This window comes from Ictidomys tridecemlineatus, chromosome 5, assembly GCF_052094955.1.
Source record: "Ictidomys tridecemlineatus isolate mIctTri1 chromosome 5, mIctTri1.hap1, whole genome shotgun sequence".
NCBI lineage: Eukaryota > Metazoa > Chordata > Mammalia > Rodentia > Sciuridae > Ictidomys > Ictidomys tridecemlineatus.
This window is the reverse complement of record NC_135481.1, coordinates 1,322,044-1,343,833: the sequence shown is the minus strand read 5'-3', so window position 1 is coordinate 1,343,833 and position 21,790 is coordinate 1,322,044. Positions and strand designations below refer to the sequence as shown.

The 21,790-nt window shown below is 40.5% G+C and overlaps 1 long non-coding RNA gene and 1 pseudogene across 1 annotated transcript in view; both read right to left on the bottom strand.

Annotated features, from left to right (window-relative positions):
* LOC120886751 (uncharacterized) overlaps positions 1 to 21,790 on the bottom strand; it is a 94,384-nt gene that overhangs the window by 25,050 nt on the left and 47,544 nt on the right. Inside the window, exons 9-11 of the long non-coding RNA XR_013438618.1 lie at positions 14,050 to 16,785; positions 12,583 to 12,856; positions 3,371 to 7,624 (exon numbers count right to left, since the gene is read on the bottom strand). This is a non-coding gene — a long non-coding RNA (uncharacterized LOC120886751). The remainder of the gene's footprint in view (positions 1 to 3,370; positions 7,625 to 12,582; positions 12,857 to 14,049; positions 16,786 to 21,790) is intronic.
* On the bottom strand, positions 944 to 3,306 carry LOC101977891 (transcriptional adapter 1 pseudogene; annotated as a pseudogene).

Below are 21,790 nucleotides of genomic sequence, written 5' to 3'. Positions count from 1 at the left end.
TAACACTGCCAAAGTGTATTATTTTCAATTTAGCACTTAAAAGGGTAGAAATAGATATTTCCTACAAATAGAATTACCAAGCATAAATCCAATTTATAAGATTTTTTAAAACATGTTCTATAGGAATAATTAGTAGATGTGCCTTTAGTCACCATTAGTCATATTAACACTATACAAATTAGAGTTATAGCAAGACATCTTTTAAGGATAATTAACAGAAGCACTGGCTAATCATCCCTGGGCACTTCAATACTAAACAAACTGGAACTGCAGGAAGACGTCTTATAAAGTAGACTGCATTCCAGGAGGGTGGGTTGGTTGGACTTAATTTTGTCCAACAGCACAGCATCTGAAAGTCATGTTTTCTGTGGAGCTGAAATGATGGATGGCTTGGAGGCTACCTAAAGCTGCTAAAAACTAAACCCATCACTAAAGGAGGTGTCCGAGTTTCAACACTGGATAAGATATTCCAACAAAAAGCAAGAATGTAGAAGTTTTATCTGGCCAGACACAGAACTTCTGTGTTGTCACTGAACACAAGAATGTCCTGCCAGTCAAAGGGGACAGGTTGCAATGGCACCTTCACTCTAGGATGGTCCATCTTACATGGGGCCTCAGACAGGCATCCCCACTCCAGGCATAGGACTTCATCACGCCTGCTCCTGTAACTGGGAACATGCCCAGACAGGGTGGCCCTGTATTACATGAATGGCCTTGCACAACAACAGAAAACATATTCACTGTCCCATTTTTATAAGAAAGGTTATATGTACACTCTACACTTCAGCCTCAAAATGTGGACCCCAAACATGCCCTCTTCAGCAAGCAATGACCCGTGAGGACCCCACACCCTCAATCCCACTTAGCAGAGCATTTGTCACGTTTAAAATATAAAATCAAATACAGAGCTTCAGATGCATGAACCATATACACATACCTATACATCCATTCCTCTAAGTCCCCTCCTTGGCTGCCAGGCGCTGGTGGTGGACTTGGTCTTGCTGAAGCTCCTCCTCGTGATTCGGGTGCCAGTCTCATGATGATGCTCTCTTTAGAGAGAGAGAGAGAGAGAGAGAGAGAGAGAATTTTTAAATATTTATTCCTCGGTTTGTTTTCGGCAGACACAACATCTTTGTTTGTATGTGGTGCTGAGGATCGAACCCTGGCCACAGGCATGCCAGGCGAGCAGCTACCGCTTGAGCCACATCCCCAGCCCTCATGATGATGCTCTGGATGTTGAGGGCATAGATGGTGTGTGTAGGGATGACTTCCCAGTGTAACTGCAAAGCCTCAAGGAGTTCCTACATGTTCACTGGAGGCAAAGATGCAGGCAGCGAATCCCCAGAGCAGATAAGTAGGAGTGCAGCCTGCTGCTCAGCAGCATCAGGGGGCAGGTGGGCAGTCGGGTTCTGACCCGCACAGGGAGCGGACACAGCCAGAAGGCCTTTGATTAGGCTATTGTAGGCCACCACGCTGTTCTTCAGGTATGACTGTAGGGTCACATTGCTACTGAAGGCAAACTTAAAGTGGTCATCTCACAGCCGGTTGGGCTTTCCTTCTAGACACAACTGACGTCAGTATGTCTTTAAAGTGGCTCAAAGACCACGGTGTCCTCAGCCACGCTATCCAGCCCGTGCTCCTAGGCTGTCAAAATCATCCTCCCCTCGAGCTGGCCGCGCGTGGGAAGCATCATTATGTGGGAGCAGAGTTTCAACTCGTCGTTATCCTGGGGATCCTTTGCCAAGAACTGGTCAAACTTCTGACAAACAGAAGAGCTTTTTCTTGCCCTTGAGCTTTCCAGGCTTGGCTGCAGATCCCCCAGTCCAAGGCAAAGATCCAGCACCCTCTGGTGTGGAAACCAAAATCTGATAGCGCGTGAGGATGGCCAGGAGGAAATTGTTGAGAGAATGCACATTTTCCTGTGTGAGAAGTCAATGGGCCTCAAGGTCAGACTCCTCCTTGCTGATCTTCTGCTTGACCACAGCTTCAGGTTAGCCCAGTATTGCTTGACCGTTGTCCGCCAGCGCCTCACTCAGGTTCTTCTTGGTAGCCTCCAGCTTGTTCACAAAGGTCGCTATGGCCCCCGCGCACTCCGCCCTCCCACGCACCCTAGCCTCGGTGCCCAGCAACCCGAATGTCACTTCTTATTGCACTGAAAACAACTTTAGTACTTGCTCAAAGAGTAAAATAAGAATACAAACTTATATCATGGGTATCTATATAAGGCAGGTATTTAAAAAATGAAATAGAAAAAAAAATCAAAGACTCCAGTCAATGCTTTCAAATTTTGGGTAAACAATCTAATGAATTCATACTTGCATAGTAACAAAATGGCTGGCCTATGCAGTCAGAAAGAGTTTCAGTTTTTTTAAATTGGGTTCTTTACTAATACATGACTGTAAATCCATTATGATAAAGTTATACAAGGATAGGATATATCTTCCTCTAATTAGGACTCTGTTATTGTGGTGGATATGATGGTGGGGTTCATTTAGGTATTTTCATATGTGTTTGTAGGAATGTTATGTCAAGACTCATTCCATTGTCTTTCCTATTCCTAACCCCGTTTTCCCTTCATTCCCCTTTGTCTAATCCAATGAATTTCTCTTCTCCCTCCACCCCCCTGATGCCCTGTCTTTATTCACATACCAGTGAAAACATTTGACCTTTTTTTTTTTTTTTGAGATTGGGAGTTTCAACATTATTTCCATCAAAATTAACGCCTTGTGAATTAAATGAAAGTAAATGAAAAAGCCATGTAATGAAAACTATTCATAGATTAATGTGTGTGCACAATGTGCATGTATGGGGGGGCGAATGCAGGGTCTCCTTTGTGCTGGGTGTGTTAGACAAGTGCTCTATCACTGAGTTACATTCCCTTCTCCCTCAGACCTTTCTGAGCATTAAATTCTGCATAATTTTGACATGTTATTCCTAAAAACTCCCCTGTCTTTTTTCAACCATGAAACTTTCTCAGAAACACTAATATAGATGTGTAACATTTGTCTTTTCTAATAAAAAGTGATTTTCCCATCTGATTAAGACTGTTGCTTGAAAAGATGAGAATAAATGAAATGAATCTTGGGAAAATATATTTTTTAAAAGATACTGTTTCACAATACAAAAATACAAATTTAAATTTAGATGTCATATGACCAGGAACAAAATATATATACATAAGTGAAAATGTTTACAGCTAGCATAAAAAAAATTAAAGAAGCAGGAATATGTTTTAGTAAATAGGCACACTGATTCTTGGGAAAAATCATTATTTACACAAATGATCTGAATTCCACATTTAGCCATATAGGGAGGGCAGGGAACTGGAATATTTGCCTATATAGTCCCCACACATAGGCTGAGCTCGCACCTGTCATGAGTGGTCTTGAGACACGACCACTGTGTCCTCCTTGCTTGTGCAGAGTCACTCAGGAATGCCTCCTCAAGTTCCTCTTGTGTTCCATGTGCCCGTGCCCGGGGGAGTACAAATTTCCCAAGTCTTCAGAAAGCCATGAAAGAAAGAGAAGCAATGAGATCCAATAAAATTCACTTGAATATATTGCAAAAATAAAAAGAAGAGTGTTTGGGGAAGGATTACCCAGGATTCACCAGTACAATAGACATATTTATGTGAAAAACTAAGTTGTGTAGTTGTAAAAATCTCACATTTTCTTGAACAAGCATTTATTTACCCACAGTTCAGGTAGCTGGGTAAATCAGGCCACAGCTGGGAATACTGCTAGAGGTGCAAGATGTGCAGTTTTCGCTCTTCATTATAGAATAGAAGCATGGTTGAGAAAAAGGGCTCTGGAGGGATAATTCTGGTGTTAAATGAAGTCTCTTTGTAACTATTACAGTATGATATGTGCGAAAATAAGAAATATATTAAACCAAATAATTTATGACAGATCAGTTGTGACACTTGATGCGGGAAACTGAATATTCTTGGAGCAAATTAAGATCTGACTTTAACAGTGAAATGAATCTGACTGAATTTTCATGTGTACATACATGGATGTGGAACAGTGGTTCCTGGCATTGAGTGTATCCCCTGGATACTAATTTTTTTTAAATATACTATAAATAGATTGAAGAGGGATTGATGAAGTAGAGGGAGGGGAACAGGGGAGTGCCGGGAACTGAATCTGAGCAGGTTGTATTCCATGCTTTTGTGATAATGTCAGGGTGTATCCTGGTGTTGTGTATAACTAAAAAAATATCAAAAGTCCTAATCTTGGAGCTCATAAAAACTATTAATTAGTGGTAGAGTACAGACTTAAATTGTAAGCAAATATAGAGTTGAAAGCCTAAAGGAAAATAACTCACCATGAGATATGGTAAAATTCCTGAGAAACTAGACCTAAAAAAATGTACCTATAATTTAAAAAAAAGTATTTCTAAGATAATTGATGTGAGGAAAGACCCTGAAGACAGGCTCAATTTTCTTACATTATTTTCTTGCAGAGCTTTAGCTCAGATTTACAATTGAATCACATAAATGGTAATAGTTCCTACCTCTTGAGAAGTTATGAAAACTGAATTACCAAATACATAAAGCTTTTAAACTAATGGTAAGTCTATACTAAGGAAGGCAATATTTTCTAATACAGATAGCTCTTTCTTAATCATTGATGTAACGCTCTACTCAACTTATATATGCATCAGTATATGTGAAAATGAAAAAATAAGCCCTTAGACAAAGAATAAACATATTTAAAAAATATTTTTAGTTGTAGACAACTGGTTCCTGGAGACCTCACCTTACAGGAAAGCTAGATACAACACTGGACTTGCCCCAGTGGCTCCCACTCCCCTAGTAGACCATGCAGATACTATGCAGAGATCACCTCCCACTCAGTGTGCCTGCATGGAGCACAAGTTTGCAGGCTAGAAACTAATAATTATGACTTCCCTTGAGTAACCTACTTGGTAATACCATTAAGGGTGCAGCCCACTGGACCTTCATTATGTATCTCTCCTTTTCTGACCGTCCCACCTCACCCAAGTGCTTGTGAGTGCTTATCCAGGATGGCTCATTCTTGTTACCCCAGTGGAGTGAGTTGCCCTCTTATCTGGGATTTTAAGAGTAATACACTACTGTTCTTAATTCATGTGTTTTCTTGCGTCTCCTCCATTGTCTCACTTGACCAACACAGCTTATCCTAACTTCTTTTTCTGAGAGGCTATCCTATAGAAAGTAAAAAACAACAAAAAACAAAACAAAACAAAACAAAACAAAACAAAAACAGAGACATAAGTCAGATAAAAGCCCAAAGGGTTGTCAGCTATGCAAACAAGTTTCCTATGAGAGAGAATGTTATCAGAAGTCAGGCAATGAGGACAAAGGCCACCCACCAAAGATAAAGAAATTCCATTGAAAGATTCCCATGGCTTACTGATGTCCTAGCCATTATAGTGTTGTGGTAAAAAGTATTATTCATGTGTTTATGATGATGTTGGTGTAAACACATGTACTGTGTTTCCAAGTATGAAAGTATAGCACTATTGTGTATAATATATTATAATCGTTTTTTTAAAGAGAGGGGGGGAGGATTTTTTAATATTTATTTTTTAGTTTTCTATGGACATAACATCTTTATTTTATGTGGTGCTGAGGATCAAACCTAGCGCCCTGCGTATGTCAGGCGAGCGCGTTACTGCTTGAGCCACATCCCTAGCTTATTATTATCAATTTTGATAATAAAAGACTGTTATTGTTAAGTTTGTTTGAGTGGTACTCAAGATTTAACCGAGGGGTACTCTACCAATGAGCTATATTCCCAGCCCTTTTTATTTATTTTGGTACAGGATCTCAGTAAGTTGCCGAGAGTTTAAATCACTGAGGCTGGACTCAAACTTGCAATCCTCCTGCCTCCACTTCCAAGTCACTAGGATTATAGGCCTGCACCACCATGCCTGCCTTACATATTTTCCATACTGTTTTAGCTTTCTGTTACTATTAAAAAAATACCTGAAACAGTCAACTTACAGAGAGGAAGTGTTTGACTCACTTTCAGAGGTTTCAGTCCACAGCTGATTGAACCTATTCATTTGAGTTTGTGGCAGCACAGCAATGGTAAAAGCAGGTGATAGTGCAATACCATTCACCTCATGGCTTCAGCATGAAAAAGAGAGACTGAGGTCATAATCCTATTCAAAGGTATACCCCCAAGTACCTAAAACATCCCCAAAAGATCCTACCTCTTAAGTTTTCACCACCTCCCAATATTACCATGGGTTAGGAACTAGGCCTTTAGCACACAGACCTTAGGTAGACATTCTAGATACAATTATAGCATACATTTTAAATTAATTATGCATAGGTAATGTTTTCCTATAGCCATTTTGTAATTTGTATTCTAGTCCTGTTGTAGTTTCTTTCTTACTCTCTTAAGAGTAGTAAAGTGATTTATTTGAAATGTTTTGAATTCTTATTTATAATTTTTGGTTAGCCTACTATATGTGTTTGCTTTGTAGTTACCAGGAGTTTTACAAAAATATCTTTTGATTATAGAAAGATTTTTTAAATGATAGCAATTTAATGATCACAGACATAACAGATAAAACACAAACTATACTTGCATTCCACTTATCTTTATAATTGAATTTTTGACATTCAATATCATATCTATCTAAATTGCCTATATTAATATTTTAAGAATTATTTTCAATTATTTTGTATTTGTCTTCATACCAAAGATACAAATGGTTTATGGGTTGTGTTTACAATATTTGAACATTCTGAGTTGTATAATTACTGTTAACATTGGGAGATATGAAACTCGCTGTTTTCTTGCTCACTAATATGTTTCATGTTAAGGAACTGCCTTTAGCATTTATTGTAGGACAGGTTGGGTGGAGATATATTCTCTCATGTTTTCATTTTCTGGGAATTGTATTCTGTAATTAAAAGACAAAGTAACTGAAACAATAAAATCCAAATATATGTTCTTTACAAGAAACTCAATTCACTTCTGCAGACAGGCACAGACTGAAAACTAAGGGTAGAATAAAATGTTACAGGCAAATGGAATACAAGAAGCAGGAGCACCCATACTTATATCTGATAAAATAGAATAAGTTAAAAGTGGTAAGAAAAAGAAGATCATTATATAATGGTAAAGGGGTTAATTAAGCAGGAAGAAAAAAATTCTAAATAAATTTGTGGCCCATATCAGAGCACTGAAACATAGAAAACAAATATAAGTAGACCTAAAGGGAGAGATAGATTGCAATATAATAGTAGGGAATGTAACACTGCACTTTCACCAATGGACAGATCATCCAGAGTACAAGGAATAGCAGAGTTCATTTGCATCCTAGACCCAATGGCCCTAATAATTATCAACAGAACATTCCACCCAACAGCTACAGAAAATTCTACTATATGCTTTATCATTATTTTGACTGTACTCCTTACACTTTTAAAATGAAAAAGTTCACTGTAAATCAGTATGTTATGTTTCACTACCAGCAGCTTCACCCATCTCATGTTTACTGAATCTCTTCATCATCTCATTTTCTCTTGTGCTTCATTTAATCCTTGTTTTGTTCATGCCATGGCTCCTAAGCCTACAAAATCCACTGCTAATGTCCCAGTAAGAGGCCATCTCAAGAGACTGATCTGGAAAAGAAATTAAAGTGATTAAGAACTATGAAGAAAAAAATATTAGTGAAAATTATTGCACAGTCAGGCATGTTCCATCCCACCATGGCTATTCTCTTGTAGGACAAGAACACAGGGATAGAAGCTGGTAAAGGGTTTGCCTCCTGAAGTAATGGAAACTAAAATTTGAGAAGGACTTGAAGAAGAAATGGAGAAATATCTAATGACTTGGATTGAAGACCAGACACAAAGATATCCCTCTCAGCACTATGGTCATCAAGGTCAAAGTAAAAATGCCGTTTGTGATGCTGAAAGAAGGCTGGACCTAACTATGATTCGGAATTTACTGCTAGCTCTGAATGATTTAAATTACTTGAGAATAATTGCTCATTACATAATGTGAGAAAGAGTAACAAATGTTCATGTGGTGATGTAAAGTCAGTTGGATTTTTTTTTAAACATGCAGATAGTCTGTGGAGGAAAACTATTTACCAAAGCAAAGCAAATCTTCAGTATTGACAATCCCTCCCTAATCTGGAAACAGTCTCAAAAAGAGTTTTTTCATCCACAGGGAAGTTAAAGTCAATGCTAAGTTTTAAGACATTGAAAGATGGCATAACAATATGATTTGGGGGCAATATTGAAGGATACCAGCTAAAATTCTTCTTAACCTACAGTGAGAAGCACAGGGCATTCAGGCATCTCAACAAGCACACACTGCCATTGCATTACAGGAACAATCAGAGGTCATGATGACCCAGCTCCTCTTGCAAGATGCTCTCTTTGTATGTGTTCACTGCTACACCAGAAATGGAGAAGCACAATTTTGGAGAACTACACACTTCAATGTTTTGCTCATGTTGATAATGTTCTTGATTATCCTCCTCCAACTTTTAATCTCCAGCTCTTTGCCAAGGTGGCGTTTCTTCCTCCAAAACACCATTCTTTGATACAACCAATGAATCAAGGAGTTTAAAAGGTCTTAAAATCCACCATCTGAGGATAATGTTTGCCTAGGCTTGCTGCAGCTGAGGAAGATAGTAAGCAGACACTGATGCAATTCTGGAAAAATTAAAAATCTATGACTGTATCAAGAACCTTGCTTTCACTTGGAATGATGTCACCAAGAAATATGAGTGGCATCTGGAAAAACAGAAGAATTTCACTTAGGATTCAAAGAATTTGTTAAGGATTAGGTGGTTGCAAAAAAAATAGTTATAATTAAGGTGCAAAACAAATTTAACCTATGTGTAGGTAAGGATAATATTGAGGAGCAGAGGAGCTCCTAGGGTGTCCCCCTGCAAAGAATAGAATAATAAGGCACTGTTGGAACTGGAACAAGAACTCCCAGCTATAAAGACAGAAGAAAATTGCATGGGGAAATAAAAAACTTCCAAAAAATTCACAGTGAAGGGTTTAGCAATTTTCAACAAGCTCCTTAAAAATTTGAAAATATGGGCCCCCCAAAACAAAAACAAAAAAAATATTTATAGAGGGAATATTCCTGATACATCATCTGTTTATAAGCAGATCTAAGATGAAATAATGAAACCATGGAAACCACCATGTGATGCCAGACACTAGGAACTTTTTGCCTGGATGACAATGAAAAACAATACAGTCAGGCAAGTGAACACATACAAGGCTTTTTTTTAGGGCTTCTATTTGGTAAGGGAGACAAATCTCTGACAAGAAGCATCCCTGAATCAGAGAAGAGTTCATTTTACTAGTTACTTGCAGGGTGAGAATATTAATTGGCACTAAACTTGAGCGTTTTTCCCTGTGCTGAAGATGATTCACTACAGCTGTTCAGGACAACACATACAGGACACCCAGACATTAGTGATGCAAAGTGACTCTGGTCACTGCATGATCCCAGAGTTCTGTGTCTGTGTCCCCAGACTATAAATTGCCTGAACGTTCCTGTGTAGTCAAGTCTCCTGGTTGTTGTTCCCCCGGCGTGGAAACAGTTAACAGGATCCTTCCATTTAGGGCTGCCAACTTAGCTTCTTCATCTGCCTGTCTGTTTCCAACTGCCAACTGCCACGGGGTCGTTCCCCTTCTAGTGCCCATGACAGTGCACTATAGCTAGTTCTTTAGGGCCTTTTACTGCCGAGAGAAGGTGGAGGATCTCATCTTTGTTCTTTATTTCCTTCCCGGCAGAGGTTAATAGTCCCCTTTGCTGGTAAATAGCCCCGTGCACATGAGCAGTGGCAAATGCATAGCGGCTATCAGTGTATATGGTGGCTCTTTTGCCTGATGCTAGCTCCAGTGCTTTCGTAAGGGCAATTAGTCCTGCTTTTTGAGCTGATGTCCCTTCGGGGAGGCCAGAGGACCAGATAACATTAGTTTTGCTAACTACTGCTGCTCCAGCCCGCGGCTTACCGCTTGTCGTCTTGGAGGAAGCTGCTCGGGTCTGTAAACCATATGACCTCAGGGCGGGGCAGTGGCTAATCCTTTAAGTCTCCGCGTACACTGGTCTCCTCTGCCAGTATGTGTTGACAATCATGAGCGAGGGTCCTGATGATTCTTCCGGCAGCAGTGTAGCCAGGTTAAGTGGAGCAGGGGGTCCCAGCATTATTCTGTCTTTGTCAAGCAAGAGGCTCTGGTAATAGGTTATTCTGGAATTTGATAACCACCTGTCTGGAGGCTGACAGATGATGCTCTCCAGGTAATGGGGGGCTATGATGGTCAGCTTCTGCCCCAATGTTAATTTATCAGCATCCTTTATTAGAAGGGCTGCCGCCGCTATAGCCCTTACGCAATGGGGCCACCCACTAGCCACTGGGTCCAGTTTTTTTGATAAGTATGCTACTGGCCTTCTCCAAGGTCCCAAAGTCTGAGTGAGCACTCCTCGTGCTATTCCTTTCTTTTCCTCCATGTACAGAGTGAAGGGTTTTTCTACATCTGGGAGTGCTAAGGCTGGGGCAGATAGCAGCGCCTTTTGATATTATCAAAAGCCTGTTGGTGTTCAGGGGTCCATTGGAATTGTGCATCCCCCTTTATCAGCAGGTATAGAGGGGCAGCCAAAGACGCAAACCCAGGAATCCATAACCTGCAAAAGCCAGCAGTCCCAAGAAACTCTCTGAGTTGTCTCTTATTAGATGGGGGTGGTATCTGCACAACAGTTCATTTTCTGGGCTCAGTAAGCCATTGTCTGCCACCCTTAAGAGAATAACCCAGGAAGACTACTTCTTGTTGACAAATTTGGGCCTTTTTGGCAGAAGCCCTATATCCGAGCTGAGCAAGCTCGGATAATGGTGCTTGGGTCCCAGACTCACAGTTCTCCTTGGTGTTGGCTGCCAGCAGCAGATCATCCACATATTGGAGTAGGGTGACTTCGGGGTGTGCAGTTCTGAAGTCGTTGAGGTCCCTGTGGAGAGCTTCATCAAAGAGAGTAGGAGAGTTTTTGAACCCCTGTGGGAGTCTAGTCCAGGTTAGTTGGCCAGATGTTCCTGTTTCTGGATCTATCCACTCGAAAGCAAACAACAACTGACTGTCCTTATGTAGGGGCAAGCAGAAGAAAGCATCTTTTAAGTCCAGCACAGTGTACCATTTTCAGTCCGGATTCAGAGTGCTAAGCAAATTATATGGATTAGGTACCGTGGGGTGAATATTCTGCACTCTGTTGTTGATCTCTCTTAGGTCCTGAACAGGACGGTAGTCCCCAGTTCCTGGCTTTCTTATTGGTAGCAGGGGGTATTCCAGGCCGACTGACAGGGCCTTAGGACCCCAAGAGCGAGGTATTTCTGAAAATGAGGCCTTATCCCCTCCCTAGCTTCTTTGCTTAGAGGGTATTGTTTAACACTGATTGGAGAGGCAGAGGCTTTTAATTCTACTACTATTGGAGGTTGTTTTATGGCTAGACCTAACCCAGCAGTTTCTGCTCAGGCATCAGGATAATCTTTTATCCATCTCTGGGGTAGTCTACCTGTTTGATCAGTCCCAGGGGCCGAGAAGAATTGATGTTCATCTTCTACTGACATAGTCAGAGCCGTGACTATGGGGGGTCTTTACTGAAGGGTTTAGAAACTCCACTTGGGGACCATCAGGGTTAAAGGTTATTTTAGCCCAGAGCTTTGTGAGTAGATCCCTGCCCATCAATGGGGCCGGGCATTCTTGGATTACTAGGAAAGAGTGGTGGACTTTTCCCCTTCCTAGGTCCATAGTCCTCTTTGTTGTCCAAGCCTGATATTTACTGCCATTTGCCCCTTGAACTAAGGATCTTTTATTAGATAGAGGGCCCAGTGGGGTCTTAAGGGCTGAATATACTGCTCCTGTATCTACTTCAAAGTTCACTGGGGTCCCCTCCACTTCAAATGTTACCCTGAGCTCGGGGAGGGGATCCGGGCCCCGACTTTCCTAGTTATCTTCTAGAGTCAGCATGGCAGACTGGCGTAGCTGCTTCTTTTGTGGGCACTCTTTTGTCCAGTGTCACTTTTCTTTATAGTAGGCACATTGATCTGAGGCCAGGGGCAGCCTTTGGCATGGGCCCAGGTATCCCTTCCTGTCTCCCTGCTTTTTAACTTCTGACCTATCTGTGGCTGTGACCAGGACCTTAGCCAATGCTTTAGTCTGCCTTATGCTCCTTTCATCTTCCTTTTGTTCCCTCTCCTTCTCCCTCTTCTGTTCCCTCTCTTCCTCAGTTTCTCTCTTATAATATACTTCCTCAGCTTCTTTAACTAAATCTCTTAAGGTCATATCTTGTATTCCATCTAAACATTGTAACTTTTTCTTAATATCTAGGGCAGCCTGCCCAATAAAAGCCATTGCAACAGATGCTTTTTGGTCCTCTGCCTGAGGATCAAAGTGAGTGTATCTCCTATATGCTTCCATAATTCTTTCCAGAAACATGGAGGGAGATTCATTGGGTCCCTGAATAATCTCTCTTACCTTGGCCAAATTAGTTGGCCACCTAGCGGCCGCCCGGAAACCCACTATAAGAGCCCGACGATAAGTGGACAGATGCTCCCTACCTTCAAAGGTGTTAGGGTCCCAGTTGGGTTGGTTTAAGGGGAAGCCAGCTTTGATGATGTTAGGAAGTTGGGTTGGTCTCCCATCTGGTCCAAGAATATTCTTTCTGGCTTCCTAGAGGATTCTCTCTCATTCCTCTGTTGTGAAGAGAGTCCCAGAAGTTGTTGGCAGACATCCCAAGTGGACTGGTGTGAGAACATCAGCGACTTGACTAAACCTGTAAGTCGGGTGGGGTCCTCAGAAAAAGGGGGATTGTTTTTTTCCAGTTGTATAGATCTGAGGAGGAGAAAGGCCAGTATTGGTAAGCCTGCATCTCCCCCCCCCCACCGTGCCCATCATCTATTGTGGGCCCATAGGGACGAAGAGGAAGCATCACCGGGGCTTCCAAGTTCTCCATTATTCGCCGCCTGCGGGTTCCTTTAGCTGGCCCAGTTTCCTCCAGTGGGGGAGGGGCTGCTGCTGCTGCTGCCATTGCCGCTGCCACGGGGAAGTCCCCGGGAGGGCTTGGGTCTGAAACAATCACCTCTAATGGCGACCGAGTCAGCAGCAGGAGGGTCACCTAGGACGAATTGGGGGTTTGGGAGCATGGGTAGAGGATAAGGAGGGGGGTGGAGTCCAGTAAAGTTAAATCCTGTGACTCAGGGAGAACGGAGGGACGAGGGAGAGGAGCGGAAGGTTTGAGTGATAGGATCGTGGGGGAAAGGATTGGAATAGGAGTTGGGACAAGGAAAGACTTCACCCATGTGGGAGGAAATTCACAGAGGTCCTGCCAGGTTAAAATATATGGCTGTTGATCTGGATGGCCATGTGGCCCCAGCTGAAAGACAATATCTCTGACTTTTCGGATTAGAGGGAGGTGGAAGGACCCTCCTGGGGGCCATTCAACTCCGAGGGTGGGAGTTCTGAAGCGCAGAGTGTCTGCCAGGTCTGGCATTTCACTGAAAAAGAAAGATTCTGGGCCCTTGAATGGATGTCAGTCCAATGTTCAAGAGTCAGGGACAGAGGCATGGAATGGCCTTGTCCCATAATGAGAGTTACTCAAACAAAAACAGGGACAAGACAAATGTGACACAAACACGGACACACACACAGTAAACGTTTAACACAAATTCAGAAGCAAAGATTAAAGACAGACAGTAAACTCAACCCAGACAGTAAACTCAACCTGAGAAAAAGAATTGCCGGCAAGACCAGACGGGTTAGCAGCAGAGTACCTGATGAGGGCACCTCCGTCCCTCTGAGGGCACTTCCATCCCTTCACCAGATGGGGGCCCTCCCATCCCTCCCCGAGTCCTCCAAGGCATCCCTTGGGAGACATGGCCTGTAGCTTCAGGACACGTCTTTCCACCACCACCAGGAGGAACTTACACTCTCCGCTGGCAGCCATTCTGCCAACCCAAACCGAAAACCTGAACAAAAAGCTCTTAGCAATTGCAAAGAAAAAAGAAAGGAAGTGGCACCTTTCTTACCCCTAAAGGAGTCCGTTGGGGTCTCCTTGTCTGGCGATGCGTGATTCCCGGCCAATGCACCAAATGTAAGGGTCCCGCGAACGTCGGAGGAAGAGACCACCAAGAGATCGGCTCATGCAATCAGCAAAAGGGGATTTATTGAGGATCCAATCCAGCATGCTGGGGCTCCATGCTCACTCAAGAAGGGATAGCAGCCCAGAGCCCAGAGCAGAGGTTAAGCAGTGCTTAAGTACACTTTTTGGGGAGGGCGGGGGCTTTGCATACATCAGAACAAATCATCATGAGGCGCGGGAAAATCAAACAACAATTCTTAAACTTGATTAGTACATTCATTGGCGGGAACAGGTCGGGCGGGGGTGATTGGTCACTCCTAAGTGGGGTACACATTCAAACTGATTGGTTTGGGCCCTGAATGCCTACATGCCAAGCTACACAGGGTCCTAGGTTATTAAACAACTAAATGGTCAGTTCCGGGCATTGTCTTAACTGCCTCAGGAATTTCAGGTTCTGTGTGCAGTTCAGAAACTTTACAATATTTAGTCCTTTACTTTTTAACTAGGGCTTTGCAGCTTAGAAACCTTACAATGCCCAGTCTTTTACACTTTAACTTCAATTTCTTTTACTCTTACAGTTACCAGTCTTGAGATAAATCCTAGTTTGGGGTTTAGAACCACTAAAAGTAAACCCACCTTTCCCATTCAGGACTCTTATAAGGATTTTGCTTATAGCCTAGGAAATAAATGCCTGTGAGTCTGGCTTCAGTGATACATTTGCTTGCAGTTTTGTCCCTTCTTGACAGAGGGATAGGACATTCTGGGGAATAAAGAAATGGCAGATAGTTTGAGAGCCAATAGTTTAAGTAGAAGGGAAAGATAAGTATCTCATCTAAGCACTACCATGTACTTCTGAAACCAAAGACTCCTGGTATGATAAGGCCCAATATGTTGGATCAGGGCAGAACAGGCAGCTGCAGTATATACAAGCTTTCCTACCTGCACATCTAGGGTGACCCAGGGTTTCTCCCATGAGATCAGAGTTCCTGGCAGAGTCATCTTTCAATGGTATCAAGAGAGGCCTCTGATGTGGGTTGCAACTTTGTTGCCCTGTTCATTGACAATTAGGGCATTCATTGCCCCAGGTTGCTATTATAGCCTTAAACACACTGATTGGACCCTGGGGCTGTTGGTGATTTCGAAACCTCTGGGAGGGCTCTTTCCTAAGGTCACCTTAATGAAAGGGCAGACATATTAGGGAAGAAAGCTTCCTTTTTCTTTTTTGCTTGTGCCAATCATCTATCCTAGTTTGCTTCCTCTGCCCTGTCTCTATTAAGTACCTTAAAGGCCTCTTTAACCAAAGCAGCAACAGGAGTTAATGTTCTTGTTCTAATTTTTGTTTTCCCTGTGTCCAGAGCTGATTGGGTAAAAAAAAAATTCATGGCTATCAGAGTCTATTCCCTCTGCTGAGGTAGTATCTATATTAGTAGTTTTATATAAGTTTCTATCTGCCTGTTTCTGTTTAGAAACACAGCTAGACTTTGTTGTGATTTGCAGGTTTAATTGCATATCTTTTCACAACCTAGCTAAGCAGGGAAGTGTCCCATTTACTCCCTACAGTGAAACCCCTGGCTGTAACCCTATTTTGAGTTCCTGTTGGAATGGAATCACTCCCTAACTCATTAACACTGCTGTGCAGCTAGGTGATCACAAATCCATCTGTAGCTTTCCTTGCATTAGCAATCATTCTAACTTTCTCCAGTGCAGTAACTAGCCAGTACTCTCATCACATCTTGGCAGGTAATGGGAAAAGAAAGTTTAGCTTTAAAATTTCATCCTTGAACCTTTTCTCGCCTATTCCTAAATCTGTTATGAAAAGAGGGACACACACTCTAGTGAAGGAAAGAGGGCATACACACTAGTGAAACTTCCTTCTCCATTAGGTAATTCTCTGAGGAAGGAAAAAAAAGATCAGCTGGTTCTAATTTTGTCCTAGAAGGAAGCCTCATCTGAGGGGTTCAGAGCTAGCCTCTCAAGGCAGAGTGGTGGGGAGACTGTCAGTGTTACCATTCAGGAGGTAGCAATGTCAGGGAAAGTATCAGAGGGGTAGGAGTAGGATCAGATGACTGAATTTGACCTTGGACAAGCTGAATCATCTAGATCTTCTGATGGTGGGGTCCTAGTACTTTCAGTGCCACAGTTTTTTTTTTAATATAAGGAAGAACAAATGACTTCTCTCCAGAAAAATAAAAAGAAAGAAGTGTAGAAGACTCAAACATCACATCTCTCCATGTACCAGAGGACAGGGCCTAGCAATTACTTCAGGAGGAACACTCCCATTTCCTGATTTGTAGCTATCAGAGTGATCCAGCCCATTTTATTACCATAGAGGCCTCTTCATATCTTGGTCCCTAACTAGAATGGGGACTGAAAAATAGGAGAATGAGAAAGAAGGGGAGAGAGAAAATATGAGAAAGAAAAGGAGAAAAACAGAAGCAACATAATGGGTAAAGGAAAGGGAGCCCTACCTGCAGGACAAAGGAGGGGTGAGGAAGTATTTTTGCAGAAAATGGGGAAAAATGGGCTAGAGAAACTTACCCCTTGCCTTGACTATTAGAAAAGAAGATCCAGGTGGCCTAGCTGTTCCTGGCAGGTCATGTGGGAAGTCCTGAGCCTAGGAGGTTCTGCCCAATGCTCTCCAGGGGAGTCACCAAAATTATGTCAGACACTCAAACCTTTTGACCTGGATGAAAATGGAAACAAAACTGAGTCAGGCAAGTAAACATACAGGTAAGGTTTTAATTGGAGCTTCCATTTAGGAAGAGAGACACAGCCCTGACAGGCAACATCAGATTGAATCCCTGAAAAAAAAAAAGGGAGCTCATTTAATTGATTACTTGTAGGGTGGGAATGTTAATTGGTACTCAACTCAAGCATTTCTCCCTGTGCTAAAGAAAAGTTACTGCAGCTGTTCAAGAGGATGCATAGATGGTACCCTGACCTCAAGGATGCAAAGTGACATTGGTTGTGGGTGGCAAATACCAAGTCTTTTAATATCTACTATCATGCCATAAACCAAGGTCCAGAAGGACATTTTCCTCTTTGCTTATGCTGTTTCCTCTCTCATCTGAAAAGAAAAGAGTGATTCATTAAGAATAGCTTCAGGCAGGGCCATCAGAAGGTGTCCCAGAAGAAGGATTGTTATCCTAGGTACTAGCAGTTCCATGAATGTAACTGCCCCTGATGATCTTCCTGTGGGACAAGATGTGGAGGTGGAAGACAGTGATGTTGTTGATCCTGACACTGTACTTTTTTATACATGTGTTCGTGTGAGTGTGTGTGTGCGCACACGCACGCTTGTGTGTGTGTACACCTGTAGTATAAAGGTATAAAGAAAGATAACATTTTATACATGTGTACAATGAGTTTTGTGCTTAATGTGTTAATATAAAAAGCCCAAAATTATGTTTATTATTTTAAAGAATCCCATTGAGCTAAGATTAATTAGTCATAGAAGAAAGGGAAATGGTTTTTAACAGGGCTGGGGATATAGCTCAGTCGGTAGAGTGCTTTCTTTGCATACACAAGACCCTGGGTTCAATCCTCATCACCACAAAATAAATGAATAAATAAATAAATTTAGTGTAGCTTAAATGTACAGTGCATATAATGTCTATAGTAGCATACATCAGAGACACAGCTCACCAGATTCATTGTTCATGCTTTCAGTGTCTCACACAGGGAAGCATCCAGTCCTGCAAGCTCCATTCATGTGATGTACCCTATCAACTTTTGCCATTTTTATCTTTTAACTGTATTTTTACTGTATCATTTATATGTTTAGATTTATTTTTTTTATTAAAAAACAGGTATTTGCCATTTGTTCCAACTGCCTACAATATTCAGTAGAGTAGGTAGGCTAAAGTAAATCTGTGTTATTCAGCTGTCCATTATTAGAAAAAATACCTGAAATAATTAACTTCTAAAGGGAATAATTTCATTTTGGCTCATAGATTCAGAGGTTCTAGTCCATGATCAATTTCCTCTGCTTTGAGTGAGGCAGCAATTCATGGCAGGGGAAATGTGGGAAAGTAAAACTGCTTACTTCATGACTGTGAAACAAGAAACATAGTGAGGAGGGTCTGAGATGGCAAATAGCCTTTGAAGACATACCCCCAATGTCCTTTCACTAGGTTCCACCAACTCCCAATAGCACCTGCCTGGGACTAAGCCTTCAACACATAGATCTTTGGGAGACATTTTAGATCTAAAATATAGTAAGACCATACTATTTAAGTGTGTTAAGGTATACGCTGTGATGTTCATACAAAGACAAAATTACCTAATGGTACATTATTCAGAATGTATCCCCATTGTTAAATAATGTATGTTCCTAATTGTTTTTATCAGTTGGTATCAATTGCATAATACATCATTACTTTATGTTGCAATTAGAGAATAAACCCTTTAAAAAACTATGACACAAATATGTATTATCATTTAGTATTTTATCTTATTATTGTTGAAAAGAATTCTACTTATATAAATGTAGAATAGGGACACCTACACAGATTATATGCACTATAATTATGGACCATAAAACCAAGGATCTTGACTTTTTCTGTGACCACAGAGTACAGTGACTAGTTCCATGTCCTTGTAGGCTTTGTATGTATGATTCTTGGACCCAGTCCTGGTGTTGCTCAACAGAGCACTGTGGCCATGCATAAGAAGCTATGTGAGGGCTGGGGATGTGGCTCAAGCGGTAGCGTGCTCGCCTGGCATGCGTGTGGCCCGGGTTCGATCCTCAGCACCACATACCAACAAAGATGTTGTGTCTGCCGAGAACTAAAAAATAAATATTAAAAATTCTCTCTCTCTCTCCTCTCTCACTCTCTCTTTAAAAAAAAAAAAGAAGCTATGTGAGGTGATGCACAGTTCCAAAGAATTTGTTTATCAGCACATATGCAGTCATCATTTACTCTGTGTCTATCTTGTAAATCACTGCATGAAGAGTTGAAGGAATGTTATATCATGCCTATTCTTTTTAAAATTATTTCAATGTTTTTTCAAGTAAACTTTCTCTATCTGCCCCCAACATTGCCTATCACTCATTTGCCTTCACTTTCACAAAAATATGGTATGTAAAAGATTCATTTCCAGGTCTGTTTGAGATAGGACTGGCCTAAGCTATTTTTTTCCTTTTTGGCTTGGTAGTAAGGATTAAACTCAGGGCCTTATGCATGCCAGCCTAGTGTTCTACCACTCAGTTATAGCCCCAGTCCTAAGCTACCATGATTTAAATTTTTTGTTGTTTCTACTGTGCTTATCTGTGACTGTGATGATACCTACTCTGAGGCTTTGGAGCTTGGAAATGAAGAATATAATTCCATAATGTGGTCAACAGAATACATGGTTCCAAAGAATTTTTGATGGAATCTGTAAAAGAACTTATTCATCACAAAGTTTCCTATAGAATCAATGGTCTTTTGAGAATGTAAAGGAAAACCTGTATCAAGAAAACACTCTGTTGAATGCACAAATATGACTTATGCTCCCTGTACTGGCATTCCTCATTCTTGGCTCCTAAAGTCTAGAAGTAATTTCTTCCAAAGATCTTTTTTATTCTATGGATAATTAGGTGGTGTGTGAAAATGGCCTAATTTAAATAAGTGGTTACAGATACTCAAATAGGTGATTCAGTAATAAGGAACATGACAAATATCAAGAAAGAGGAGATTCCCTGGATCTTGATGGTGTTTTCTTGTTGCAAGTGTACCTGGAAATGGAATGATTGACAAGGAAGGTGCATTTCCGACCATTTCTTACATGTCTATTTCTCTCCTGAGCCCACATTTTAAAGTTATTTTTCTGTTTTTGTAATAATTCAATTCTCTTTTTTTAAAAAATTTACAAAGTTTCAGCTTTATGGAAAGATGCACAGATAGAAAAGAGTTCTGTATACCTTCAGCTTCTTATAACATTAACATCTTACATGATAATACAATATTTATGAAAATTAAGAAATTGACAGTGGTAAAGAATTATGAACTAAATTAAAGACTTTCTTAGTATTTTACTAGGTTTTTGAATTATAGATGTTTTTGGTTCCAGGATCTAATCTAGGATACATAATTTCATTTACTATTAGTATTTCTTATGAAATTGCTGTATAACAATTTACCATATATCTTAGTAGCTCAAAACACATTACTTACTCTGCATCAGGAATCAAGATATATGTCATAGCCAAGGCTGATGTCTAAAGTGAAGGCTTAGCTAGGTGAGGATACTGTACCAAGCTCATGAGATTATTGTTAGAATACAAGTTACTACCATCATAATTTTGTTTTGGTACTGGAGGATTTAACCCAGGGGCACTTAAGCATTCAGCCACATCCCCAGCACTTTTTATATTTTATTTTAAGACATGGCTTCTGTCAACTGCTGAGGACAGTTTTGAACTCATGAGGCCTCAGCCACTGGAATTATAGGTGTGTGCCACTACACCTGACAAATTATTAAAAATGTAAATTTTAAATAATTATTAAAAATGTAAATAGGTGCAGGGGTGGGATACAGCTCAGCAGTAGAGTGCTTCCCTTGCCTATCATGTGCAAGGCCCTGGGTCCAACCTCCACATTACAAAAAATCCAAAAAACAAAACAAAAGAAAAATCTGAGTGCAGTGGCATGCACCTGTAATTGCAGCTACTAGGGAAACTAAGGTAGAATGATTACTTGGGTCAAGGAGTTCTAGGCCAGCCTAGCACTATAGTGAGATTCTATCTCAAAAGAAAAAGTAAATAGAAACTACAACAACAAAATAATGGTGGAGAAGTGATCACTTCCCAATGAAATCTCTGAGGCAATTTACCTTGATACCACAAATATGCAAGACAATTCAAGAAAGGAACATTATACATCAACATGTCTTTTGAAAATACAGTTAAAAAATCAAGGAAATTACTGGTAAAATATGACATAAACATGTAAAGAAAAATATGCACTGTAAACAAGAGTAATTATCTCAGAAATAACAATTTGGTTCAATGTACAAAATTAGTGAAATGCATTCCATTAACAAAAAAAAGAGAACAACACATAAATATCCCAAAAGATGCAGAATCTAAAACCCATTAATAATTTTTAAAGTATGCAACACATAAGCCATAAAATGTAATTTATTTCACTTAAAAAGAGCATCTACCAAAAATTCACATACTATTATATGTTAAATGAAAAGCTCTATTTTTCCTAACATTAGAAATACTTTACAGATCTCACTCTAGCCATGTGTGTTCAATACTGTATTGGATGATGTACCAGGCAATTAAGTTAGGAAAAAGAAATTTAAGGCATTTATATTGGAAAGACAGAATATCTCTGTTTGCAAATTACTTGATTTGGTACATAGAAAACCATGAGCATTCTAAAAAGGTAATAATAGTATCAAGCCATCACGTGGTTCCATATAAATATGTTGAATTTTATGTGTCAATTAAAAACAAAAATGAAGTAAAGAAAACAATTTTTTACTGAACCTTAGTGGTTTCCATATACAATGTCAATATATAAAACAACTGTACTCCTATATACTCCAATATATATACACTAGCAATTAAAAATCCAGAAATTCAACTAAAATAATTCCAGTAAAAATAACCAGCTAAAGAAAAAAAAATCATAAAAAATGTAACATAAAAGTTTCAATATACACACTAAAAACAACTAACTTTATTAAATAGA